At 35.5% G+C, this 6,000-nt stretch overlaps 1 long non-coding RNA gene across 3 annotated transcripts in view; it reads left to right on the forward strand.

Annotated features, from left to right (window-relative positions):
- The window catches only part of LOC118185532 (uncharacterized), a 49,602-nt gene extending 46,802 nt beyond the window's left edge, over positions 1–2,800 (forward strand). For 2 of the 3 annotated variants that reach the window (XR_004757609.2, XR_004757608.2), the window contains exon 4: positions 2,598–2,800. This is a non-coding gene — a long non-coding RNA (uncharacterized LOC118185532). The remainder of the gene's footprint in view (positions 1–2,597) is intronic. The other variant, XR_015039834.1, reaches the window with a different exon arrangement.
- The last annotated feature ends 3,200 nt before the right edge of the window (positions 2,801–6,000 follow it).

Consider the following 6,000-nt stretch of genomic DNA (forward strand, 5'->3'; position numbering starts at 1 on the left):
TTCGAACTATCACTATGCGGCTCGCGCATTACGCTCCCCAGCCCCTTAAACCAGATGGAAATTGGCTGGATCCGTTTTCATATAAGTACTCATCCCGCCAGCGTTTGCGTCGTGTGTAAAATGAAGTTTCCCTATGCGTGGGCCAACACCATTTGCGGCATTATGAAAGAATTTTCAACTCTGCGTTGCTGTGAAATTCCTAGTCATTTGGATTTTTCTTACCTTTTCTACTACCGTCTTTTTCTGAAAATAAGACATGCTCCGAAAATAAGCCCTATCGTGATTTTCGGAACTTTTTGTAAAATAAGACATTCCCCGAAAATAATCCCTAGTTAAAATAATGTGACAAAAAGAATTCGTTAAAAAATGCTGTTGATTTATTAAGTAATAATATGTTTAGCTTTCCTAATACTCGTATTTCAGAGAAATGTTTGAAGCAAAATATTCCGAAATCAATGAATATATTGAAAACACAATGGTGAGAAATCATAGGGATAAATTTTGTAAGAAGTTGTGAATTGGGTAAAAAATTCATGGGACAAAATATCTGATAGTGATGTTTCCAATGCACCACGAACAGGCTACTTAGACAAGAAGTATTCATTTAACGATAGCTATATCGCAAGACATGAGAGATTCGGACCAATGATTCAACAAGAAATGGATTTGGAAGAAAATCAGAATATAATTCAGAATGAATTTTATTTATGACGATGTTCCAGAAGAAGATGACATGACTGTAATTGAATAAATTTAAATTTCTGTATTCTGTGTAAAATAAATATTAAATAAAAATATATAAATATACTTTTATTTTTGCCCTCCCCCGAAAATAAGCCCTAGCGCGTATTTTGGACCAAAAATGAAAGTAAGACAGTGTCTTATTTTCGGAAAAAGACGGTACCTAATTTGTAATCCCGGCGCTGAGACACCCTGTATATGAACTAACTCATAAATGCACTGCATTTAAAAGTTAAGCATGCATTACAAATTCTCAAATTACGAGATTATCCCGGGGATATTTACTGTTTCAATTTTTTTAATTTTCTGCTATGGGTAATGCAGCTATCAGATGACTTTTAAATGTTCAAATTAGATTAGGCATAGGATGAAAAGGATTTCTGAAAATTGTTTTGAAGAGAACATCAGCATCTGCACCTACCCCAACAAAGGCTTACTAAGGAAAAATCGTTCGTATTCAAGTCAGCAAAGCCATCAATGTTCAGAGATATTCCCGCTTGTGGGCATTCTGTGTGGCAAAAACTAGTAAATGTTAAACAACTCTGATGCATTCACACACAATTACAAAAATCCCTTAATCCTATAAATTCAGTGCACTTTTCACAGTTGAGTAAAAAATTTCCCCTAAAGTCTACAGAAAGAGGAGCATATACATCCTTAGTAACGCTTTTGAACAGCACATGTGTAGTTTTGTATTTTGATGACATTTACATTTTCTTTGGAAAATTCTGCCTACCTGCAGATGTTCTCAGGAGGTAGTATGCACGCGGAAAAAATGACAGGTATCTAGTTTTGGAATATCCGGTTTGTCTCTAGTGAAGATTATATGTTAAAACATTAGACTTTTTTTTAACAGAATCGCCAACAGAAGCTCTCCACACAGAATGAGGCTGGTGTGCGAGTACTCTGAAAATGAAAGTATTGCTTGTACGTAGTACCTACGTATTTTGCTAATGTCAAAGTGAAAACTGTTCTCTAACAGAAACACTAGCAGCTCCCGCAATTAGCACAGCCATTGGCAGCTCTAACACCCTTTGCTGTACTGGGAACATCACTGAGGGGCAGTCATTTGAGGGAAAGAATTCTCGGTGCAAAGAATGCCAGAATCAGAAAGTGCCATCTTATATAAAATTCGTATTATTTTGTTTATATAGTGCATAAAGCCTTTTCTCATTACAGTTCAATAAGGAAATTAATACTGAATGGGTTAAAAGTATAGTAAAATGCATTTTCTGTAATTTAATTAGTATTCTGATGAATAATAACTCAATTGCTTACAACTGATGACAGGAGTAACTTCCTGTGTTATGTGAAATGTACTGCCGTGTGCTTTTTGAGAAGCAATGTACTATTTATATTATTATATGTTACATAAAAACGGATATTTACAAGATATAGATACTATATAATAGCTAATAGAACTATAAGTGCATAATAATGAAATACATAACAAATTTTTCACAATTCCAAATCGAGCAAGACAAGGGCTACACGTCAGATAAGACGTCACGTCTTGATGCACATTCAAGAATCTCAGCAGCAATTAGTAACTTCCTTGATTTTGCTTTTTCTGTTTTACTGTAAAGGCGCTGGGTTTAATGCATGCGGGAAATTTTGTTTTTTTATAGTCGTGGACAGAAATAATTTATTGTTCTAAAGATGCATTTAACCGTTTTATGTTTGATAATACAGTGTCAGAAATTGAAAAAAATTATAAACAAGGCAAAATGAAAAAAATATTAACTCTGAATAATAAAATGTGAAGAAACTGGCTGTTTTAAGTTACGTTTATTTTAAATGAAAATAAAATTATCTCCGCTAATTATTTAAATACTTTTTCTCCTTTTTTTTTGTAGGTGCAGCTCGTTTGAAAAAAAAATTTCTCTGGAATCTTGCAGAATGAAAAGAAATGATACCCACAGAACGGAGAGAGAATTTCATCTTATTATGTTCATACTGAAAATAAAATGTGATATATTAGTTCTAACTGTTGATTTTTATTTGACGTTTATATTATCACATAAAGTATATTTCTGTTACACAGTGATATTATAAATTAATCATTGCTGTTAAAATACTGTAATTTTGAAGTAATATATTGCATGTGTTCTCGAAATTCATGTAATGAAAGAAAACGCCTTAATTTTTAAATTCGCAGGTGCCGATACTTTAATGACAGATTTACCCCCCCCCCAAATATAAGCAGCTTTATTTTATATTTTTCGAATTTATAGCAGAAAGTTATGTGTTTTATAATATGCAATGTGTGCAGCTTGCATTTCGAAAGTTGTGGTATACGCATTCATCAAACGATTAGAACATGCTGCTATGATATCGATAGTTTAAGAACATTAGTTACTTGTGAAAGGAGTTCCAAATGACGAGGCGTTTTAAACAAAATTGAGAGGCAAGTAAGAATTTTCACATATCGCCCGCAAAAATCAACAAAATGTGCTAGCCGCCAGTTTGTATTTTGCTGCTAATCATTTAGATTTTGCAACAGTGGTTTCAGTGGAAGCCATATCATTGGCAGAATATTACAATATTTAGAACCAGATGATAAAATCGAGCAACACGAATTTTGTAAGTGACGGCAAAGAGCATTGCAAAGCCGAATGATTTTGCCATTCGTCTGTAGCGAAAAAGTCTTTTTTATTTGTGCTAAATGATAAATCTTACAATATATCGATATAGGGATATAGAAAGCTATTCTGATATAGTTTAATAAAAACTGCCACTATTGAAAATCAAATACAATGGCTCGTTGTAAATCCAATACGTCATACGTTGGAACTACTCTGTTTTCATACGTTGGATTTAAATGGTGTCCCATAAAGGATTCCCGTTTTAAAAATTAGAAAACTCAAAAACAAAGATCGATAGAAGAATGAAACGAAAGGTATGTTTATTGCGACGGCTGTAAAAATCTGATGCAAAAGTTGTTAATAGGTGGCGCCGTACGCTGTATTACCAAGAAGGAGTCCCCATAAAGAGTGATCTGAAGTCCAAAGCGACCAGTCTGCGGAGAGTTCCACTGTTAAAACGTGAAAGAACGTTAGGGTATCGAAGGACTTGCATGAAATTATGTATTCCATGAAACAACGTGTTTTTCTGGTACTGGAATTTCGCAAGTTAAATTACAGTCCTACAGCAAAACAAGGAACGGTTTTCAATCTCGATTTAACGTTGCAGAAGGTCCTGATTCGAAAACTATTCGTGTGCTTTTCGATAAATTTCACTGGATCGGAAGCGTGGCTGATGAGTTTGTGAAAAATGGGTGCTAGGTGCACTGTAGTTATTCCTGAAAATGTCGCGACAGTTTCTGCCCTTATTCAGGAAAATCTGAAGAACTACATCAGAAGACTTTCAGCAGAATCTGCCTTAACGTGATCTAGCATGCACAAAATACTGGAAACAGGCTACGTATGTTACTGTTCAAAATCCAATGTCACCAAGCCATTCCCGTTTAAGCTGTGCAACAGAGAGAAGACTTCGTGAACGAAATGCTCCTAATGATTGATGATGGCGGTTTCGATGTTGGCTGCATATGGTTCAGAGATGAACCACATTTTCACGTGAATGATGTCATGAACAAACAAAATTGGCGGTTCTGGGGTACTGAAAACCACCGTTTGTGTAAAGCAGAACCACTATATTCCCCAAAAGTAACTGTTTAGGCTGCAGTATCCAGCAAAGGTGTTATTGGCTCCTTCTTGTGAGAAATGACCGTTATGTTGAAATGTTGGAACAGTTTGTTGCCACACTATTAGCGTTGAAGGATCGACCAGGCAATTCGTGGTTCACGCAAGATAGGGCCCAACCACACCTCGCGGAACAGGTGTTTCAGTTCCTTGAGAAATACTTCGGGGATAGAGTTATTGCTTTGGGCTATTCCAAATTTACTGGAAGAGACATGGATTGGCCTCCATACTCATTTGATCTTACTCCTAGTGACTACCTTTTATGGGGCACCTTGAAGGACACCGTCTCCAGAAGAAGCCTGCAACACTGGACGAGCTTGGAAAGCCGATCTGTGAAGCATATGCATCCATTTCCGTTGAAATACTACGGGAGGTGTGTGAAAATTTCATTCTTCGTTTGCGCCACCTCTGTACTGCGAAAGGTGGACATTTTAAAAGATTGTCATGTGAATCCAACAACGGCTTGCAGAGGACACGTTTGTTACCTTTTTCTAGAATGTACAGCTACTACAGCGTTCCTGTTGGCAACTTTTGTAACTAAATGTGAAACTTCTATATCAGATTTTTACAGCTGTCCCAATAAACATACCTTTTGTATCATTATTCTATCGATCTTCCTTTACGAGTTATTTAATTTTAAAAACATGTGTCCTCTGTGGGACACTCTGTATATTGTACACTGCCGTATTTTAGCAGAAACAGGAAAATATCAGAGTCGTAACGAAAGATTTACTTTTTAACCCTTTTCCTGTCGAGTTATTTTAAATAAATGCCTTTAAAACGGTCACTAATTTTTGACCGAACGCAACGTGAAATGTCGCGAAAATTAGCCTAGAGCTTTGAAGAATGCCAGCTACTCCTTTTGTTATTTCTCTTCCCTCCCAGAATTTTACTTCAATGTTTCCGACCAAGAGAGATGTATTGGGACCATCTGAATACCAGAGGGTCCAGCAGTTGCAGCTCATTAATCTTTCATGAGCAAAAGATTTCATAACTACGAAGCTGAAAAGTTTTCTTTACTGTAAGACTTTATTTTCTGGTTTTAAAATTAACCCGATTTTATTTCTAATTATTATGCATTTTTCTTTTTCCAAGTTACTTAAATTCAGGGCTGTGGAGTCGGTAGAGAAAATGCTCGACTCCCGGCTCCTGGAATTTTAAAGACTCTGACTCCGACTTCCTCTACATATGTAAACGTATACACATGTGTTATAGCTTACTTTTTTAATATAAAAGAAGTAATAGATGCTACAGACAAAACAATTTCGTCTCATAGCAAATTATTTATATTAATTAACATTCATTATGAAATGGAAAAACTGGCATTTATAATTTCTATTCTTTCTGCAATAAGCCCTACATTTCAGAAAGAACAAACATCACATTATTCCATTCTCACCTCCTGTTAATTCTTCAGATTGTAGCTCTTTTGTGGCTATATACGGCGTAGAAAGAAGACTTTCCAATTCTCCAAAATCATTTCACAGTCTTTCTGCTAGTGAAACATTAGCGTTATCTACATCTTCTAAAAAAGTTCTTAATTCTAACAACCACTATA

This window comes from Stegodyphus dumicola, chromosome 2 (assembly GCF_044657685.1).
Source record: "Stegodyphus dumicola isolate Sdum_Otavi_A_Nest chromosome 2, ASM4465768v1".
In the NCBI taxonomy this organism is placed as follows: Eukaryota; Metazoa; Arthropoda; class Arachnida; order Araneae; family Eresidae; genus Stegodyphus; species Stegodyphus dumicola.